The 22,658-nt window shown below is 41.0% G+C and overlaps 1 pseudogene; it reads left to right on the top strand.

The window, feature by feature from the left end:
• Window positions 1-1,227: 1,227 nt before the first annotated feature.
• On the top strand, window positions 1,228-22,554 carry LOC123895868 (annotated as a pseudogene).
• Window positions 22,555-22,658: the final 104 nt, after the last annotated feature.

The raw sequence follows: 22,658 nt of genomic DNA, 5'->3' as shown, positions 1-22,658 counted from the left end.
ACCGGCAAAGGTTATTATGCATAAGGGGAATGTTTATGCATGGTGCATAAGCCCAGAATTACTCACGCGCCCCCCAGAAGTTTCTCACGTCCGCCCCCCAGCCCCCCCAAAGGCTCGCTATCCCCACCCCCTTTCTGCTGATGCACACATTTTGTTTTTATTTTTAGCCTACTAGGCCTGAAAGCCCAGTTCCTTTTTTGTTTTTTTGTTGGTTTTGTTGTTTACCCAGTTTTACACCCCCAGATTTTATTCTTTTTCTCCCCTAATTTTGTTACAAAATCATTGGTTATTTATGCAATGTTATTTTGAAAATCATTATGAATAAAATATGGTTTTAGTTATAATATTTATTTTAAATTAAATATAAATATTTTATTTGAAACCATAAGAGAGCTACTTTGGTTTTCAGATACAACACTAGTAACACCATTAAGTTATACTTATGGTTTCGGTTAAAATATTTATTTTAAATTAAATATGGATATTTTATTAGAAACCATAAGAGGGCTATTTTGGTTTCAGATACAAAACTAATGAAACCATTAAGTCACACTTATGGTTTCAGTTATAATATTTATTTTAAATTAAATATAAATGTTTTATTTGAAACCATAAAAGAGCTACTTTGGTTTTCAGATACAACAATAGTGACACCATTAAGTTATACTTATGGTTTCGGTTAAAATCATTTTAAATTAAAATGATTTTGACATAATTAAGTACATTAAATAGTTTTGGAGTACAGATCTCTGAAACCATTCCACAGCACAAATGGTTTTGGAGTACACATCTTTGAAACCATTCTACAGCAGAAATGGTTTTGACATGATTTTAGTTTAAAACTAACTACTAAAATAATTAACCATACATAATACTCTGAAATTTATCCCTAATCAATAAAATAAAATAAAATTCAATCAATCAAAATTAAAAGCGTGATAAAAAAAATCTGAGGGGTGCGCTAGAAATCTAAAAAAAAAAACCTGGGGGGTGCGCTAGAAATTGGGGGGCTAGAAAATGGGGGGCGCGTAGCAATTGGGGGGAGGGCGTAGCAGTTGGGGGGGCGCGTAGCAATATGGGGGGCGCGCATAGCAATTATGCACGCTTATGCACCATAACCAGACCCGGTGTGACCCTAGCACTCCTCAAACCGATATTGGCTATCATCCTTTTTTTTTTGGTATTCATATTGGCTATCATCCTTTACAAAAACAATCTAATTAGACAATGATGATTGAGTTGAAGGCAGATGATCAGCAGAAGGTTGGTTTGAAAAAGAACAAACCTGCGAAGCCTATGTATGGTGGCGGTGAGATTAAAGGTGGAAAGGCCATTGGTGAACACGTGGATATTGTTAGTGGTGAGAACAAGGAGGTTGGTGATGGTGTGAATTCCGGTATCAAGCAATGCGTAGACAATATTTCGGGTTCGAACCTAAAGCGGTATGTCTCTTTTTACTTTACAAATTTTCCGGCGCAATTACCTAAGTTTTATCTTAGAAAAGGTTTTGAAGTTTGTGGAATTTTGGAGGATGTGTATGTAGCTAAAAAGAGAAATAAGTTTGGTCAACCCTATGGTTTCGTTAAATACTTTAACGTAAAGAATGTTTCTAAAATGACGAAAGCACTAAACAATGTCTGGTTTGGCAATTTTCGCGTTAAGGCCAGTGTGGCGATGTTTGAACGCAGAGACTCGAGGGTGGATAGGAAAATGGAGTTGCAAAAGGATGAAGGTGCTCCATTTTTACATGATGGGGAGCAAGAATCCTTGAAGCTTGAAGTTCCCAAAATTAACGAGGAGGGCATTAAGTTGCCGGAGCGATTATCTCAACGCGAAGGAGTGCGGGTGGGGGACATTGTAGTAGAGCTGGGGGCGCGGAAGGTTAACTTAACCCATCAGAATGTTCATAAAGAGGGGATCGTGCCGCCACCGGAGGAGGTTGTAACGCAAGCAGTCACCGTGAAGGAAAGTAAACGCTTTATGAAGAGTTATCGCTCTAAAATTGACGACGTGAAGTGGGCTAGCAGTGGTGTAGTGGCTACCATTATTAACAGAGAGGTGGTCCCTTTGGTTCAGGATAGAGTAATGGATGCAGGTTTCAATGATCTGGTTCTCATCCCTATGGGGGCTGACAAAGTCTTCTTGCGTAGTTTGGCAGGTGGGGATGTTTCGAGGACGGTGAATAATGCCAAAGAGTTTTTCCAATTATTCTTTTCGAACTGGATTAGTTGGGAAGCAGATGCGCAGCCTTATCGGAGAGGAGCGTGGGTTCGTCTTTACGGGATCCCACTTCACGCTTGGAATGAGGAATTTTTTAAGCTCTGTGTTTTAGATTGTGGCCGTTATCTGCGTACGGATTGTTGTTCAGCGGAAAAGGACAGACTTGATTTTGCGCGGGTTCTGATAGCTACACCCAGCCTGGACATCATTAATAGTGTTGAGAGTATTCTGGTGGATGGTGGTCAGGTGAAGGTTAAGATTGTGGAGGAGTGGGGGTATGCCTTAGGAGAAGACTCTTGCCTTGTTGAGGAGGATAACGGGTCGGAGGCGGCTCAATCGGAGTGTGGCGAGGGTCATGTGGATCCGGAAGTCAGCCGTGATGTTGACTTGTTGATTAATAACTTTACAGTAGGGCTATAGGATGCGGCTTGTGCTGATGTTCCAGGTCTGCGTGAGGAAGAATCCTTAGTCAAGCAAAAAGTCGGGGAACCTGAAAAGGTGTTAGAGCAGAGACCTGATTCACCGAGACCAAGTTCTAATTACGTGAGGCCGAGTTCTCGGGATCAAGGGGTTAGGCAAGCTAGATCTTCTAATACGGCGGAGGTTCAGGTCCGTTCCCCTGGTCGGGTGCGCCGTGTTAAACGTACGAATTCTTGCCCGCCAGAGGCAAAACGTTCCGTCATCTCGGGGCCATGGAGTTTGGAATGGTTAAATGATCAGAATCATGGGGATGCCGGGGTGATTTTTTTTGCGAGCAAAAAAGGTAGGAAGGGGAATCGTCCTGATCAGAGTCTTAATTCGAAAGGGCAACATGATCCTTTGAAAAGGAAGGCGTGTGGGATACTTCGCCACCCGCTTCATAGTATCAAAAGAGTCGCTAGGATGCCAACTAAGGATCGTCGCGAGGTGCTAAAAGCTCTGAAAAAACGTGTTCGTCGGCGCAGGGGCGGGGATGATGTCAATCGCTCTTGTTCAGTGAGTCGCCAAGTTCCCAATGGAGAGTCTTCTTCATCCGGATCCATTAATAATGATTGGATGAATTGGGTGGCCGTTCAAGGAAACGACCACATGGCTGTGGACGATGTTTGGGGTATAGGAAAAGCGATAGGGCTGAAGTTCAAGGGAGACAATGTGAATATGTTTAATATTTTGTCAAGGGCGGGCAAAGGCAAAAAGGAAAATTCAGGTCGGGGTTCGGTGGGAGGACCTCGTAGTGAGCGAGGGTGCTAGTTTGAGCGTTCTTCTGCTTTGTTTCGGGGGGTGAGTGTTTGTGTATGAAGATTGTGTCTTGGAATATAAGAGGGTTGGGTGGGTTGGAGAAGAGGAAGGAAGTGGGTAAATTGGTGGGGGATCTGAAACCCTTTATTTTATGCCTGCAGGAGACGAAGTTACAAAATTGTGATGTCTTTCTTTGTTCAAGTCTCTGGGGTAGTTCCTTGCATGGGTTCTCCTATCGACCATCGGTGGGGGCTTCGGGCGGGATTTTAACTCTGTGGGATTCTTCTGAGGTGGAGATGTGGTGGACAGAGAGTCGTGAGCATGTTTTATGGTGTCATGGCCGCTTCACTAAGTCTGGTGAGGAGTTTTTTGTGGCGAACATCTATGCTCCTTGTGACGATTTGGCTAAGCAACGGCTGTGGGAGTCTATTTCAGAGCGGCTCCAGTCGCTAGCGGGGAAGAGAGTGTGTGTGTGTGTGGAGATTTTAATGCTGTGAAACTTGTGGATGAAAGACGATCGGTACGGGGTGGCCATCGCTCCTTAGATCACGGTCCATTTAGTCGGTTTATCGAAGATAACTCCTTGGTAGATCTCCCCTTGATTGGTCGAAAGTTTACTTGGTTTAAAGGGGATGGTTTTTCTATGAGTCGCCTAGATAGATTTCTCCTTTCAGAGGAATGGTGCTTAGTCTGGCCTAATTGCAGGCAGGTAGCTAGGCTGAGAGGGCTATCTGACCACTGTCCGCTGGTCTTATCTGCGGATGAGGAGGATTGGGGACCTCGCCCGTCAAGGATGCTGAAGTGTTGGAAGGATGTGCCCGGATATCACTCGTTCGTGAGAGAGAAGTGGAACTCGCTTCAGGTCGATGGTTGGGCCGGTCATGTGCTCAAAGAAAAATTTAAGTTGATTAAGGCAGGCCTGAAAGAGTGGCATAAGGCTCACACACATAATCTTCCTAGTCGTATTGAATCGTTGAAAGCTAGGCTTTCGGCCCTAGATGAGAAAGGTGAGGAAGAGGCTCTTTCTGAGGAGGAGTTAGTGGAGTTTCATGGGGTTTCGTTGGATATCCAATCGCTATCGCAGTTGCATGCCAGCATCAGTTGGCAACAATCCCACTCTTTGTGGCTTAAGGATGGAGATGCTAACTCAAAGTATTTTCATTCGGTCCTGGCGAGCCGCGGTCGTAGGAATGCTATGTCAGTTGTTCAGGTGGATGGAATTACTATTGAGGGTGTTGAACCGATTAGACAGGCGGTGTTTTCGCATTTTGAGTCTCACTTTAAGGCTTCTAACGTGGATCGACCCGGGGTGGATGATCTTCAGTTTAAAAGATTGACCCATGTGGAGAATGGTAGTCTAATCAAACCTTTCACGGAGGCAGAAGTGAAAGCCGTAGTGTGGGATTGTGATAGTTTTAAAAGTCCTGGTCCCGACGGGATCAATTTTGGTTTCATTAAAGACTTCTGGGCTGAGTTGCGAGGTGACATCATGCGTTTTCTCTCCGAGTTTCACCGGAATGGAAAGCTGGCTAAGGGTATTAATTCCACTTTCATAGCTCTGATTCCTAAAGTAGATAGTCCACAAAGGTTGAACGATTTTCGGCCTATTTCGCTTGTGGGATGCCTTTATAAAATTTTGGCAAAGGTTTTAGCGAATAGGTTGCGTCTTGTGATCGGAAGTGTGATTTCTGAGGCTCAGACGGCGTTCGTTAAAGACAGGCAAATTCTTGATGGCATCCTGGTTGTAAATGAGGTAGTGGATGAGGCGCGAAAGTCTAGGAAGGAACTTATGCTGTTTAAGGTTGATTTTGAGAAAGCTTATGACTCGGTAGATTGGGGCTATCTGGATGACATCATGGGGAGAATGTCTTTTTCTACCCTATGGAGGAAGTGGATTAGAGAGTGTGTTTGTACGGCTACGGCATCTGTTTTAGTTAACGGTAGTCCGACTGATGAATTCCCCCTTAGGCGTGGTCTTAGGCAAGGAGACCCGTTGTCTCCTTTTCTATTTCTCTTGGCTGCTGAGGGTCTTAATGTGTTAATGGAGGCTATGGTAGCGCGTAATTTGTTTACAGGGTATAGCATTGGTGAGCAGGGTATGGTTTCGGTATCGCATCTTCAGTTTGCGGATGACACTCTTCTGCTAGGGGTTAAAAGTTGGGCAAATGTTCGGGCATTGCGAGCTGTTCTTGTGCTTTTTGAGACTATGTCGGGGCTGAAAGTCAATTTTAGTAAAAGCATGTTGGTTGGGGTTAATATTTCAGATTCTTGGTTGGGCGAAGCTGCGTCTGTTCTGCGCTGTAAGGTGGGAAAGATCCCTTTCCTCTATTTGGGTCTTCAGATCGGGGGTGATCCGAGGCGTCTGAGTTTTTGGGACCTGGTGCTGCATCGAATAAAGAATAGATTATCTGGGTGGAAGAGCCGCTTCTTGTCTTTTGGTGGTCGTTTGGTTCTGTTGAGATCTGTTTTGACCTCTCTACCTGTCTATGCTCTTTCCTTCTTCAAAGCTCCTTCAGGTATAATTTCCTCTATTGAATCTCTTTTCATTAAATTTTTTTGGGGGGGGTGTGAGGATTCTAGGAAAATTTCTTGGGTGAGTTGGAACTCTGTTAGCTTGCCTAAGGAGAGTGGAGGTTTGGGGGTTAGGAGGTTGCGGGAGTTTAATCAGACCCTTTTGGGCAAGTGGTGTTGGAGGATGTTGGTAGATGTAACGACCCGTTTTTCGTATTCGTATATTTTATTAAATGTTATTTTATTTATTAATTGGCTTTTATTATTTTAGTGAGCGACGAATAATTATTTAGCCGAACGTGAGTTATTAGACGCGAGAACCATTGTTTTGGGCTTAAGGGGCGTGAGAGGCCATATGGGCCTAAGCCAATTGGGCTTGGTTCATGACCATGGGAAGTAGTATAAGTAGCAAGTCAAACATATGAATAGTATTACAATTCATTTCTTTGAGTTTTGAGTGAGTAGAGTGATCAATGCATTTTAATGCACATTCTTCTACTATTGTACTAGTGTATTCCTATGGTTTAATTTACTATTTTCACTATTTTAAGGTGTTTTTATATTTAAGTTTATTTCTAACTCTATTTTATTTTCGCACTTAATTTATGAATAAATAGCACTTTGACACTCTTCCGGTCCGCAGGTCATAACTGGAGTTATAAATATCGGATTGAGGCGCGGGAAGATGCGTTGGAAAGCTGAGATCAAGAGCTACGACTTTCATGTTGAGGCCAAAACCCAGTTCGGAGCGCAAGTGTGTCAAATAATTGCGTTTATGTTCCAGACGAATTTAATTCAGCACAACTTTATATTTTTCGGCCCAATTGTTTTAAGGCCCGTTCCATGTATTATTTAAACCGAAAAAAAGGCAGCTAGGGTTATTCATTCACTGTTCACGAAATATTCAAACCCTAGAGCAGCCGTCATCTTCCATGGAGAACTAAACTTCTATTGATCCATTGGTGTAAGGAACTTTGTTCTCGAATCTTGAGGTTCGGTTTTAATAGCAAATCGTTACGTTTATGCTTATCATATATCAATTTTCTTGTCTCTCTTTTGTGTATGAGTTGATGCAATTGATGCTTAATTATTTTGTTTCACGTTCATAACATTGAGACTATTCAAATTAATTCACGCTTGTTCAAATTAATCTGAATAGGAAATTGTTATATTATTTTCGCTTGCAAAATAGGGCTGCCGAATTATTGTTATGATTTTTAACTGTGTTATTGGTGACGCTTGATCATCGCCATAGTTAGTCGAACACGCTGGTGCTTAATCAACGAATTCGTTATAAAACTGATTTTCGCTTGTTAAATTAGTTCTATAATCAGCCGAAGCATAAACTGTATGAATATTCATATAAGAACCCATGATAGATGATAAACAAAGTTGCCTAAAACCAATGGATTGATTGCTTTTATATTAATTAAATTCGTAATCTCTGTTATTGCTTCCACAAACAAAAAAAACCCCAAATTGCAACCTTTAAATTCATTCTAATATTGTTAAACCGATCGTGAGTCCTTGCGAAACGACCAAGGTCACTACCTTGTACTACTTATTTTAAAATTATTTTGATCACGAAACGACGGTGATCAAATTGGCGCCGTTGCCGGGGACTCTCAATTGATTTTAGCTAATATTAGACTCAGTTTCTATGTGGTTGTGTTCTAGCCTTTGCTTTCTCGTGTTTTCTGGATTTTACGTGCCCTAATAATCAGTTTTCGTAAAAAAACAGTTTTCTGGAAAATCTTTTCTAAATCGAGTTTTTCCTGTACCTGTTCATCAGAAAAAAATCAGAGTTTAAAATCCCCTATTTTGGGACAAAATAGGTGACGGCAACCTAAAAAGTCCAAATTCTGTGTTTTACTATTTTATTTTAATTTATTTCTGTTTTTATAGTTTCAGAAAATTCCAAACTAATTTCCAAAATTCTTATTTTACTTAATTAGACTAAATTTCGTGTTTTTATATTTTTTTGAATCTATTTTAACCATATCTCTTCTTTCTATTTGTTTCATTAACGAGTCTGATTCTGATTCTTACATTGTTTCTCTTTGCATACTTTATTTGATTCTAAACTTGCTTTTGATAACATGGCTGAACAAAGAACACTAAGGCAGCTTGCTGCTCCTGATGTCAATTACAATGGTCTATGCATTCAATATACTGACGTTGATATTCCTTTTGAATTGAAATCTGGTTTGATACATTTGTTGCCCAAGTTTCATGGTCTTGCAGGTGAGGATCCGCATAAGCATTTGAAGGAATTTCAGGTAGTTTGTTCTACACCATTGAGGCCTGAAGGTATCACGGAAGACCACATCAAGTTGAGAGCCTTTCCATTCTCGTTACAAGGTGCTGCTAAAGACTGGCTCTACTACCTTGAGCCAAATTCTGTTTCAACTTGGAATGATCTGAAGAAGGTCTTTCTAGAGAGATACTTTCCCGCTTCTAGAGCAGCATCAATCAGAAAAGAAATATGCGGCATTAGGCAAGGAAACGAATCATTGGCAGAGTACTGGGAAAGATTCAAACATCTAGTTTCCAGTTGTCCCCAACACCAGATCACCGAGCAATTACTCATCCAATATTTCTATGAAGGGTTGCTACCAATGGATCGAAACATTTTGGATGCTGCAAGTGGTGGAGCACTTGTTGATAAAACTCCAGCTGCTGCAAAGGCCTTGATCGAAAACATGTCACTCAACTCGCAACAGTTTACAACTAGAAATAATTCTGCAAGTGTGAATGAGATTCAGTCTTCCTCTTCCTCCATCAAGGCGCTCGAAACCAAGTTTGATGCTAGAATTGATGAACTTACTTCCTTGGTGAAAAAGTTGGCAGTTAGCAAAGCTCAACCAGCAAAAGTGTGTGGTATTTGTACTTCTTCTGAGCACCCGACTGATACATGCCCCATTCTACAAGATGAAACAATAACTGAGCTTCCTCAAGCATATGCAGCAGCAGCAGCCCTTTACAATCAAAACAGGTACAACAATCCTGACCTCTCCACCAACAAATATCACCCTAGTTGGAGGAATCATCAAAACCTCCAATATGGGAATCAGTCACAAGCTGCAGCCCCTGCTGCCCCACCAGCCACTTCTTCACTGGAAGACCTTGTCAAGCAACTGGCACAACGAACAGATGCTAGCATTCAGAACCTGACAACACAGATGGGACAAATGGCCAATGCAATAGGCCAACTACAAGCTCAAGGCTCGGGTAACCTTCCTGCACAAACAGTGCCGAATCCGAATGTGAATGTGAGTGCAATTACCTTGAGATCCGGAAGAGTGTCAGAACCAGCTCCAGAGAAAAAGAAGAAGAAAACCGTTGCATCATCATCTACTCCTGAACCTCCTTCTGTTACAATTGAGACCGAACCCGAAAAAGAAAGAGTATATGTGCCACCAATTCCTTTTCCTCAAAGGGTGCAGAAAAATATCAAGAAGACAGTTGAGGAAGACAAGGAGATTTTAGATGTATTCAGAAAATGTGCGGTTAACATTCCTCTCCTTGATGCAATTAAACAGATTCCTAAATATGCAAAATTCCTGAAAGACTTGTGCACACACAAGAGGAAGTTGAAGGAAAATGAGAGAGTCAGTTTGGGACGAAATGTTTCTGCTTTCATTCAGCCCAAAACTGGTTCCTCAGCTAATGTCTCAGTTATCAGTCAGACCATGCCAGAAAAGTGTGATGATCCAGGAGTTTTTGCTATTCCCTGTTCCATTGGGGATCGCAAGTTTGAAAATTGTATGCTTGATCTGGGAGCAGGTATTAATGTTATGCCTACTTCTATTTATAATAACCTTGATCTTGGTCCTTTGCAGCCTACAGGTTTAATCGTGCAATTAGCAAATAGGAGCAATGCCCGCCCTGCTGGGAAGGTAGAAGATGTCCTGGTGCAAGTTAATGACTTGATTCTTCCTGCAGATTTCTACATTCTAGACATGGAGGGCGAAACTAATTCCAGCAGGGCACCCATCATTCTAGGCCGACCATTCATGAGAACGGCAAGAACAAAAGTTGATGTTTATGATGGAACTATGTCCATGGAGTTTGGCGACATTGTCGCTAAGTTTAACATTTTTGATGCCATGAAACATCCCGTGGAAGAACATTCTGTTTTTTATATGGATTTAGTTACTAACACTAACCTTTGCTCTGTTTGTGGTAAGATTGAATCTGATTTGCAGGATAATAACATTCATACAGGTGAAGTTGTTGTCAATGAGGCGGTCTGTACGGTTAAAGTTCTTGACATTCCGGCTGCCCCAACCAAACACTCCCATGATAAAGAAAAGACTACGCACTTCCATGATAAGATGATTTCCAAAAAGAAATTTTTTGTTGGCCAAAAAGTCTTGCTGTTTAAGTCTCGCCTGAAAGATATGGTTGGTAAGTTTCGATCCAAGTGGATTGGCCCCTTTGTCGTGACTAATGTTTTTCCTTCTGGTGCTATAGAAATTAAAAGTACAGGTACTGGCAAGGTTTTCAAAGCAAAAGGACAGCGGTTGAAGCTGCTCCATAAAAGTGTGGAAGGGCTTCCACCAAAACCACCAGACATAGAAGCACCAGCACCAGCCGCTACACCTTAGCCCCTCGGGTGTGTTCCTTCCTTTACTCTCACTTTATGTTTAGATTACATTGCGGACACTGTCTGGTTTAAGTGTGGGGGAGGGACATTTTACATTTACATTTACATTTTTGTGTTTTTAAAAAAAAAAAAAATAATAATAATAAAATAAATCATCATGAGTAGTCACATGTTCTAAGGCTAGGGCAGATAGCTGTAGGGTCAGTGAAATTTTTGGAGTTTTTTGTTTTGATACTTGACATGATAGTCTTTGCAACTTAATGCACAACTGCTTGAACACTGTCAAACTTAGTAATGTCTAGATAAATCTCTGAAATATTTATTCTTTAGACTAAGTTCTCTAATTTGAATATAATGGAGGTATGATTAGAACTAAGTGTGGGGGAAAGGCTAGAGTAACAGATAGACCGATCATTGCTATTAATTGAGAAAAAGGGAAACTGTTTAAGAGCTAAAACTAATGAATATAATAAGTTCCTGTGCCCGAAACTGGAGGAACAAGTTCCTGTGCCCGAAACTGGAGGAACAAGTGCTGTGTAGGATGCTCTACTCTGAGTAACAGGTTGGACTTATTACAAGTAAGATCCCGTCAGGTGAAAAGGTGGAGTAGTACCTAAAGCTTAAAAACAATAAATAATAATAAACTATAATAAAGCTTGAAGGTAGTTGCCCCTGAGTTGATGTTGAAAAGCTTTTGATCTCTTGAAAAGAAATAGCCCCCCCTAGTCTGAAATTCTGGTTAAATCCAAAATTATAGGAAAAGAATGACAACTTAGCATCTAGAATGGTAGTTTCAGAGAGGGATCTTGACATTACTTTGGTTGACAGTGGGAGACAGTACACACACACGCAAGATTATTATTGAAAGTTGATAGATAAGAATTGTGCCAATCTTTGAATTTTGACCCAAGGTTTGAAGCTTGAAACCTGGAATATGTTGACTGCTTGTGATTTGTTTTTAAATTTTTCATTTGAGTTTTGCTCGGAGTGCAAAAGTTCAAGTGTGGGGGAATTTGATCAATGCATTTTAATGCACATTCTTCTACTATTGTACTAGTGTATTCCTATGGTTTAATTTACTATTTTCACTATTTTAAGGTGTTTTTATATTTAAGTTTATTTCTAACTCTATTTTATTTTCGCACTTAATTTATGAATAAATAGCACTTTGACACTCTTCCGGTCCGCAGGTCATAACTGGAGTTATAAATATCGGATTGAGGCGCGGGAAGATGCGTTGGAAAGCTGAGATCAAGAGCTACGACTTTCATGTTGAGGCCAAAACCCAGTTCGGAGCGCAAGTGTGTCAAATAATTGCGTTTATGTTCCAGACGAATTTAATTCAGCACAACTTTATATTTTTCGGCCCAATTGTTTTAAGGCCCGTTCCATGTATTATTTAAACCGAAAAAAAGGCAGCTAGGGTTATTCATTCACTGTTCACGAAATATTCAAACCCTAGAGCAGCCGTCATCTTCCATGGAGAACTAAACTTCTATTGATCCATTGGTGTAAGGAACTTTGTTCTCGAATCTTGAGGTTCGGTTTTAATAGCAAATCGTTACGTTTATGCTTATCATATATCAATTTTCTTGTCTCTCTTTTGTGTATGAGTTGATGCAATTGATGCTTAATTATTTTGTTTCACGTTCATAACATTGAGACTATTCAAATTAATTCACGCTTGTTCAAATTAATCTGAATAGGAAATTGTTATATTATTTTCGCTTGCAAAATAGGGCTGCCGAATTATTGTTATGATTTTTAACTGTGTTATTGGTGACGCTTGATCATCGCCATAGTTAGTCGAACACGCTGGTGCTTAATCAACGAATTCGTTATAAAACTGATTTTCGCTTGTTAAATTAGTTCTATAATCAGCCGAAGCATAAACTGTATGAATATTCATATAAGAACCCATGATAGATGATAAACAAAGTTGCCTAAAACCAATGGATTGATTGCTTTTATATTAATTAAATTCGTAATCTCTGTTATTGCTTCCACAAACAAAAAAAACCCCAAATTGCAACCTTTAAATTCATTCTAATATTGTTAAACCGATCGTGAGTCCTTGCGAAACGACCAAGGTCACTACCTTGTACTACTTATTTTAAAATTATTTTGATCACGAAACGACGGTGATCATAGAGCAAGAGCAAAACCATAGAGCTAAGCTAGGGTTTGATCAAGAGAGAAAGCTTGAGCAAGAGAAGGCTTGAATCATCACCAAACTTAAGGTAAGAGATTAGAATTCATGATTCTTGAGTGGTAAGGAGAGGGGAGATTGTCTATGTCTCCGTTCCCGAACTCTCCCACTCAATTTCTTTTAGATTTTGATTAAGCTTTTGTATGTGAGTATGATGTTCTTTAATCATCACTTTGTATGTGTTAATCACTAGTTTGATTTCATGGAAAATATGCATGTATTTGGATCATGTTGAAAAAGTTTATGAAAGTTGCTTAAAACTCAAGTAATTTGCATGATTTTGATTGTTAGAGGTATTTGGATGTTTGGAAGGGATGATTAATGTTCCTTGATACCATATATGTTTGGAATGGCTGTTTATATGAATTTATAACATGTTTGAATGAATTTTTGAGTTGATTTAATGTTAAACCGCCTTAGAAACTCAAGAACAGATATTTTCTTTCTGGTGTAGTTCGCTAAGTGACCAGGAGTTCGCTGTAGCGAACAGGTTCGCTGGATCTCGCCGAAGCTCGCTATGAGCAGGTGATTCCCGGGTGAGGTTCGCTTAGGCTCGCTAAGCCTTCGCTCAGCGAATAGTTCGTTGAAGCTCGCCAATGCTCGCCATGAGCAGGTTACTCCCTGGTGTGGTTCGCCATGTCTCGCTAAGGCTTCGCTTAGCGAAGGCCTCTGTGACAGCAATTCTTGTTGATGTTTGTAAGTGTGATTAGGCACTTGTAACATGGTTTAAGAGTATCCTTACATGATTGTTGATACATGTTGATACTGTTAATGCTTATTGTTAATCGTTATATGATTGATAAACGTGTATGCAATAAGTGTAGCTTAAAGTGAGCAATGTTATGTTTTGGCATTAATTTGCAATGTTAAGTGAATGTGTTAGGATTTGTGTTCCCGCATTCATAAAAGTGTAGCTTCGAGCTAGAGAATATCATATGGTTGATATGTGTATGCATACATGCATTCATGATTGTATGTGAACATTGGAAACTTGGGTTCCAATAACGAAAATGGATTATGTGTCCATAATGAAGCCGAGGATCGGATTAGATGAATCCATGAGTCCGGAGTTGCTATCCAACAGGATATAAAACTGTGTTGGCTTATCCAAGGGAGATAAGATGGTTCGGTAAGTTCCGACATATCCAGCATGATATAAAACTGTTCTTGGTCCACCGTTGGTGTGACATCTTGGTACCACATGCATTTAGTTATGTCTAGGGATGGCATGACAGTGAATTAATTGGCATTAGATACCTTAGGGTAAATGCGCATATATTTGATAAATGGTATGTGACATTGTGTGGTTAAATTGTGTTGAACCTTATTAATTGATAATCGTTTAGTGCGATGTTTTGGCGTGAGTTAGAATATGTATGATGTAGTTCGAAAGTGCAAGACCTTTCTTATGCTCGTATGATATGCGATTATGTTTTCTAACTCTCTGCTTTGTGTTATTTGCTGGACCTTTGGGGGTTCAGATATTCAGGCTGAGGATTGTGCCGACGTTTAGACTGCTGTTCTAGCGTGGTGTTGAAGTACCTTTTGGTGAGGAGACTTAGCGTAGATTACTCCTCTTAGTACTAGCTTTTGACTAGAGTTTGTAAATAGTAAATGCTCTGGTAATGTAACATCGAGTCGGGGATTTCGCTTGGCTTTCATCGTATATCGGTGTTACCTTTTTGTTATGCTAGTTCTTGTATAAGTGACATCCTTAGGGATGAATATGGCTTATGTATATATATATGTATATATATGCATGCTTGGTTTGATTGGAATCCGCTGTTGCTTTTCATGTTAAATTTCATGATGCTCTGTGTGTATGCTTGTGTTTTAATTACCGCGTGGCACTCTGCCTTTACACTTGTTGAAAAGTTTTTAAAATTACGTTTTTAAGGGTAGTATGGGTTAGGGTGTTACAATAGTGGTATCAGAGCAGGTCGGTTCGTGTGAACCAATTAGGACTTTTCTTTTCCCCGTATGAGCATGTGTAGGGAACACTGTTAGTACTTTCTAACGTCTAGTTGTGATTCGTTCAGGAATCATGGCTGCTGCGAGAACGAATGCTCAGATTGCGGAAGCTTTGGCCGCACTCACCAACATAGTGGTTAGAGATCATCAACCTGGAAGAGAGGTAGAGATGAGGTTGGAAAGGTTCATGAAGCAGAAACCGCCAACATTTACCGGAGGTTACAACCCGGATGGAGCTCACAAGTGGCTGGAGGAACTTGAGATAATTTTTGAAGCAATGGATTGTTCCGAGGAAGGGAAGACAACCCTTGGGACATATGTGTTGCGTGAGGAAGCGAACGTGTGGTGGAAGAACGCCAAGTTGAGGCTAGGACCCGGTGGTATGGCTATACCATGGGCAATGTTTAAAAGAGAATTTTTGGTTAAGTATTTTCCTGTTGATGTGAAGAACAAGAAAGTGGTGGAATTCATGGAGTTGAAACAGGGAAATATGACGGTAGCTGATTATGCCGTCAAGTTTGAGACTTTGTGTGCGTTTAGCCCGCATTACAACACTATGGAAGCGGAGAACGACAAGTGTGTGAAGTTTGAAAGTGGTCTACGTCCAGACATTAAGCATATGATTGGATTTTCACAGATAAGGGATTTTGCGACCCTTGTGAACAAGAGTAGGATTTGTGATGAAGATGGTAGAGCTAAGGTGAACTACTACAAAGCTGTGAACGACCGAAAAGGGAAAGGGCAAGAGCGCGGGAAACCTTATGACAACCGCGGTAAAGGGAATACAAGTGGTGGTAAGAAGCCGGTGAATGGGAATTGTTGCAACTGTGGAGAAAGGGGTCATATGTCTTATGATTGCCCGAAGAAAGGGGATAGGTGTAAGAATTGTGGAAAGCTGGGCCACAAGACCGAAGCTTGCAGAGTAAAGGTGGTGTGTTTCAATTGTGGAGATGAAGGCCACAAGAGTCTGACTTGTAAGAAGCCCAAGAAGGTGATGGGCAAGGTGTTTGCTTTGAGTGGAGAGGATGCTAGCCTTGAGGACAATCTCATTAGAGGTACGTGTTTCATCTATGACACTCCTTTAATTGCGATTATAGATACGGGAGCGACGCATTCTTTTATTTCTTTGGATTGTGTGAAGCGTCTTAGTATTCCTTTAAAGGATATGACGGGTAGGATGGAAATAGAAACTCCTGCTAATGGTTCAGTGATTACCCGACAAGTATGTCGTAACTGCCCCGTAACCATTTTTGATAAGCACTTTGGTATGGATTTAGTATGTATTCCACTTAGTGGTATGGATGTAATTTTTGGTATGAATTGGTTAATCTTCAACCGAATTCATATCAACTGTCGTGAGAAGGCCGTTGTTTTTCCGAAGCCGGAGGAGAACTTGCATTTGATGAGCGGGAAGGAAGTATCGGAAGCGTTGAAAGAACATGCCGAGATGTTCATGATGTTTGCATCATTGAAACTCGAAGGAGGAGTTAAGATAGAAGAGTTACCGATCGTTTGTGAATTCCCAGATGTGTTTCCGGATGATATATCTGACGTGCCTCCAAAGCGAGAGGTAGAGTTTTCTATCGACCTAGTACCTGGAACTAGTCCGATATCGATGGCGCCGTATCGAATGTCAGCGTCAGAGTTGAATGAATTGAAGAAGCAACTTGAAGAGCTGCTTGAGAAGAGGTTTGTTCGACCGAGTGTTTCGCCGTGGGGAGCGCCGGTATTGCTTGTGAAGAAGAAAGATGGAAGCATGAGATTATGTATAGACTATCGTCAGTTGAACAAAGTGACGATCAAGAATAAATATCCACTTCCGAGGATAGATGACTTGATGGATCAACTAGTTGGAGCTTGTGTGTTTAGTAAGATCGATTTGAGATCTGGATACCATCAAATTAGAGTGAAGACGGAAGACATACCTAAGACTGCATTTAGGACGAGGTATGGGCACTACGAGTATTCAGTTATGCCGTTTGGTGTGACCAATGCACCTGGAGTTTTCATGGAGTATATGAACCGAATTTTCCATTCATTTTTGGATAGATTCGTAGTGGTGTTCATCGACGACATTTTGATTTACTCAAAATCCGAGGAAGAGCACGAGGAGCACTTGAGGATTGTTTTGCAAGTCTTGAAGGAGAAGAAGTTGTATGCCAAGTTGTCAAAGTGTGAATTTTGGATGAAAGAGGTGAGTTTCTTAGGGCATATAATTTCGAGTGGAGGAATCGCGGTAGATCCTGCGAAGGTTGAAGCTGTGTCACAGTGGGGAACGCCGGAATCTGTTTCAGAGATTAGAAGTTTCCTTGGTTTAGCCGGTTATTATAGAAGATTCATCGAAGGTTTTTCGAAGTTGGCTTTACCGTTAACCAAGTTGACGAGGAAAGATCAAGCGTTTGTTTGGGATGGTATTTGTGAGAAGAGTTTCCAAGAGCTCAAGAGAAGATTGACTACTGCACCCGTGTTGATTTTACCCGATGCCAAAGAGTCGTTCGTCGTGTATTGCGATGCTTCGAAGTTAGGACTTGGTGGAGTGCTTATGCAAGGGGGTAATGTGGTAGCATATGCTTCAAGGCAACTGAAGGTTCACGAGAGGAACTATCCAACGCATGATTTGGAGTTAGCCGCAGTGGTGTTTGCTTTGAAAGTGTGGAGACACTACTTGTATGGATCGAGGTTTGAAGTGTTTAGTGATCACAAAAGTCTGAAGTACTTATTCGACCAGAAGGAGTTGAATATGAGGCAACGTAGATGGCTCGAATTCTTAAAGGACTACGATTTTGAATTGAGTTATCACCCCGGAAAAGCCAATGTGGTGGCCGATGCTTTAAGTAGGAAAACTTTGCATATGTCATCATTGATGGTGAGAGAGTTAGAGTTGATTGAAGAATTCCGAGACTTGAGTCTTGTGTGCGAGGTTACTTCTACAAGTGTGAAGCTTGGAATGTTAAGACTGACGAATCCTTTTCTTGAAGATATTAAAGAACGTCAGAAATCGGATAAGAGATTGATGGAGAAGATGGTACTCATCAATGCAGGTAAGGAGACCAATATCAAGATTGACGAAAGTGGAGTCATGAGATTTCAAGGAAGAGTTTGTGTACCGGATGTACCCGAATTAAAGAGAATGATCATGGAAGAAGGTCACAGAAGTGGTTTGAGTATTCATCCTGGAGTAACCAAGATGTATCAGGATTTGAGGAAGTTGTTTTGGTGGCCGGGAATGAAGAGGCAAATTTCTGAATTTGTTTATTCATGCTTAACTTGTCAGAAATCGAAGATTGAACATCAGAAGCCGTTTGGTTTGTTACAACCAATGTTTATACCCGAATGGAAATGGGATAGCATTGCAATGGATTTTGTGGGAGGTTTACCGAAGACCAAGAAAAGTAACGAGGTGATTTGGGTAGTGGTAGATCGTCTGACGAAGTGTGCTCACTTCATTGCTATCAGGAAAGGTACTTTGGTGCCTAAGTTGGCCGAGATTTATGTGGAGCAGATTGTGAAGCTACATGGTATTCCAACAAGTATTATTTCGGATAGAGATCCGAGATTTACTTCTAGATTTTGGGAAAGCTTGCAAGAAGCTTTAGGAACGAAGTTGAGGTTGAGTTCAGCTTATCATCCTCAGACAGATGGTCAGTCGGAGAGGACGATATAATCCTTAGAGGATTTGTTGAGGGCTTGTGTTTTGGAGCAAAACGTGAGTTGGGATTCTTGTTTGCCGTTGGTAGAGTTTACATACAACAACAGTTACCATTCTAGTATCGGAATGGCACCGTTTGAGGCTTTGTATGGGAGAAGGTGTAGGACACCTCTGTGTTGGTATGAAACTGGAGAAGGTGCAATTCTTGGACCAGAGATTGTACAAGAGACAACAGAGAAGATTCGGATGATTCGTGAGAAGATGAAAACATCTCAGAGTCGACAGAAGAGTTATCATGATAAGAGGAGGAAGGACATTGAATTCCAAGAAGGGGATCATGTATTCCTACGAGTTACATCGACTACTGGAGTAGGACGTGCGTTGAAGTCAAGGAAGTTGACATCGAGGTTTATTGGGCCGTTTGAGATTTTGAAGCGAGTTGGGAAAGTTGCATATAGGATTGCATTACCGCCATCATTGGCGAATTTGCACGATGTTTTTCATGTATCACAGTTGCGCAAGTATGTGTCTGACCCGACACACGTGATCGAATCGGACGATGTTCAAGTGAGGGATGACTTGACCATTGAGACTGTGCCTTTGAGAATCGAAGGAAGAGAAGTGAAGAGGTTGAGAAACAAAGAGATTGCATCCGTGAAAGTCGTGTGGGGAGGACCGGCTGGTGAGAATGCGACGTGGGAGTTGGAAAGCAAGATGAGAGATTCTTATCCCGATCTGTTTCTAGGTAATTTCGAGGGCGAAATTCTTTTAAGGGGGGTAGGATTGTAACGACCCGTTTTTCGTATTCGTATATTTTATTAAATGTTATTTTATTTATTAATTGGCTTTTATTATTTTAGTGAGCGACGAATAATTATTTAGCCGAACGTGAGTTATTAGACGCGAGAACCATTGTTTTGGGCTTAAGGGGCGTGAGAGGCCATATGGGCCTAAGCCAATTGGGCTTGGTTCATGACCATGGGAAGTAGTATAAGTAGCAAGTCAAACATATGAATAGTATTACAATTCATTTCTTTGAGTTTTGAGTGAGTAGAGCAAGAGCAAAACCATAGAGCTAAGCTAGGGTTTGATCAAGAGAGAAAGCTTGAGCAAGAGAAGGCTTGAATCATCACCAAACTTAAGGTAAGAGATTAGAATTCATGATTCTTGAGTGGTAAGGAGAGGGGAGATTGTCTATGTCTCCGTTCCCGAACTCTCCCACTCAATTTCTTTTAGATTTTGATTAAGCTTTTGTATGTGAGTATGATGTTCTTTAATCATCACTTTGTATGTGTTAATCACTAGTTTGATTTCATGGAAAATATGCATGTATTTGGATCATGTTGAAAAAGTTTATGAAAGTTGCTTAAAACTCAAGTAATTGGCATGATTTTGATTGTTAGAGGTATTTGGATGTTTGGAAGGGATGATTAATGTTCCTTGATACCATATATGTTTGGAATGGCTGTTTATATGAATTTATAACATGTTTGAATGAATTTTTGAGTTGATTTAATGTTAAACCGCCTTAGAAACTCAAGAACAGATATTTTCTTTCTGGTGTAGTTCGCTAAGCGACCAGGAGTTCGCTGTAGCGAACAGGTTCGCTGGATCTCGCCGAAGCTCGCTATGAGCAGGTGATTCCCGGGTGAGGTTCGCTTAGGCTCGCTAAGCCTTCGCTCAGCGAATAGTTCGTTGAAGCTCGCCAATGCTCGCCATGAGCAGGTTATTCCCTGGTGTGGTTCGCCATGTCTCGCTAAGGCTTCGCTTAGCGAAGGCCTCTGTGACAGCAATTCTTGTTGATGTTTGTAAGTGTGATTAGGCACTTGTAACATGGTTTAAGAGTATCCTTACATGATTGTTGATACATGTTGATACTGTTAATGCTTATTGTTAATCGTTATATGATTGATAAACGTGTATGCAATAAGTGTAGCTTAAAGTGAGCAATGTTATGTTTTGGCATTAATTTGCAATGTTAAGTGAATGTGTTAGGATTTGTGTTCCCGCATTCATAAAAGTGTAGCTTCGAGCTAGAGAATATCATATGGTTGATATGTGTATGCATACATGCATTCATGATTGTATGTGAACATTGGAAACTTGGGTTCCAATAACGAAAATGGATTATGTGTCCATAATGAAGCCGAGGATCGGATTAGATGAATCCATGAGTCCGGAGTTGCTATCCAACAGGATATAAAACTGTGTTGGCTTATCCAAGGGAGATAAGATGGTTCGGTAAGTTCCGACATATCCAGCATGATATAAAACTGTTCTTGGTCCACTGTTGGTGTGACATCTTGGTACCACATGCATTTAGTTATGTCTAGGGATGGCATGACAGTGAATTAATTGGCATTAGATACCTTAGGGTAAATGCGCATATATTTGATAAATGGTATGTGACATTGTGTGGTTAAATTGTGTTGAACCTTATTAATTGATAATCGTTTAGTGCGATGTTTTGGCGTGAGTTAGAATATGTATGATGTAGTTCGAAAGTGCAAGACCTTTCTTATGCTCGTATGATATGCGATTATGTTTTCTAACTCTCTGCTTTGTGTTATTTGCTGGACCTTTGGGGGTTCAGATATTCAGGCTGAGGATTGTGCCGACGTTTAGACTGCTGTTCTAGCGTGGTGTTGAAGTACCTTTTGGTGAGGAGACTTAGCGTAGATTACTCCTCTTAGTACTAGCTTTTGACTAGAGTTTGTAAATAGTAAATGCTCTGGTAATGTAACATCGAGTCGGGGATTTCGCTTGGCTTTCATCGTATATCGGTGTTACCTTTTTGTTATGCTAGTTCTTGTATAAGTGACATCCTTAGGGATGAATATGGCTTATGTATATATATATGTATATATATGCATGCTTGGTTTGATTGGAATCCGCTGTTGCTTTTCATGTTAAATTTCATGATGCTCTGTGTGTATGCTTGTGTTTTAATTACCGCGTGGCACTCTGCCTTTACACTTGTTGAAAAGTTTTTAAAATTACGTTTTTAAGGGTAGTATGGGTTAGGGTGTTACAGTAGACAGCGGGGGGACTGTGGTTTAGACTGTTGGCAGCTAGGTATGGGGTTGAGGGAGGCAGAATTCGGGATGGAGGTCGGAGGGGGCCCTGTGGTGGAGGGAGATAGTACGCATTAGGGAGGGAGGCGGTGAGCCAGGTGGTAGGTGGTTTGGGGAGCATGTGGTGAGGAGGGTGGGGGACGGGTCAGAGACTTTTTTCTGGACCGATCCCTGGGTGGATAGTACTCCGCTGTGTGAGCGTTTTGAGCGTCTGTTTGTCTTAACGACAAACAAATATTGTACGGTAGCTGAGATGGGTGCTTTAGGGTGGGGCGCAGATGGTGGAGCGTGGGTGTGGCGGAGGCAGTTGAGGGCGTGGGAGGAGGAGATGTTGGGGGAGTGTCAGACTTTACTTTCTAACATTTCCTTGCAGGCTATTTCTTTGGACAGGTGGCAGTGGCAGCCTGATCCTGACACAGGCTATACTGTTAGGGGGGCTTATCAGCTCCTGATATCTCATGATTTGGTTACTATGGATGCTGCGGATAATCTCATTTGGCACCCTCAGGTTCCTTTGAAGGTTTCCATTCTTGCGTGGCGTTTATTGCGTGACAGATTGCCTACGAGAGTGAATCTGGTTACTCGTCGGGTTTTATCTCCTACAGCTCATACGTGTCTTTTTGGGTGTGGTGAGGCTGAGTCGGCTCATCATTTATTCATATCTTGTGATTATGTCGGCTCTCTTTGGGATTTAGTGCGGTCATGGATTGGCATTCCTTTGGTGGATTTTGTTTCTCTGCGCGACCACTTTATTCAGTTCACATCATCAGCAGGTGGATCTCGAGCGCGCCGTTCTTTCCTTCAGCTCATCTGGCTTGCTTGCGTTTGGGTCGTATGGACGGAGAGAAATCATCGTCTGTTTAGAGGATCAAGAGATTTACCACAGGTTTTGTTGGACAAGATCAAGCTATTTTCATTTAGGTGGTTGAAGTCGACGAATATTACGTTAGCTTTAAAATACCATAGCTGGTGGTCTAGTCCTCGATATTGTTTGGGCTTTGTATGACTGTTGTATTTGTTTTTTTGATTGTTTTGACTATTCTTGTAAACTTTTTGTAGTCTGCCATGGTACGTCTTGTGCCAGGGAGACTGATTTGGTTAATATATCTTATTTTGGCTTGTTCAAAAAAAAAAAATATAATATCTCCTTCACATTAAATATATTAATTTTTTATTATCGAAAGCAACATAAAAACG

This window comes from Trifolium pratense, linkage group LG1 (genome assembly GCF_020283565.1).
Source record: "Trifolium pratense cultivar HEN17-A07 linkage group LG1, ARS_RC_1.1, whole genome shotgun sequence".
In the NCBI taxonomy this organism is placed as follows: Eukaryota; Viridiplantae; Streptophyta; class Magnoliopsida; order Fabales; family Fabaceae; genus Trifolium; species Trifolium pratense.
The sequence above is the reverse complement of the archived record's forward strand: the minus strand, read 5'-3'. Positions and strand labels throughout refer to the sequence as shown.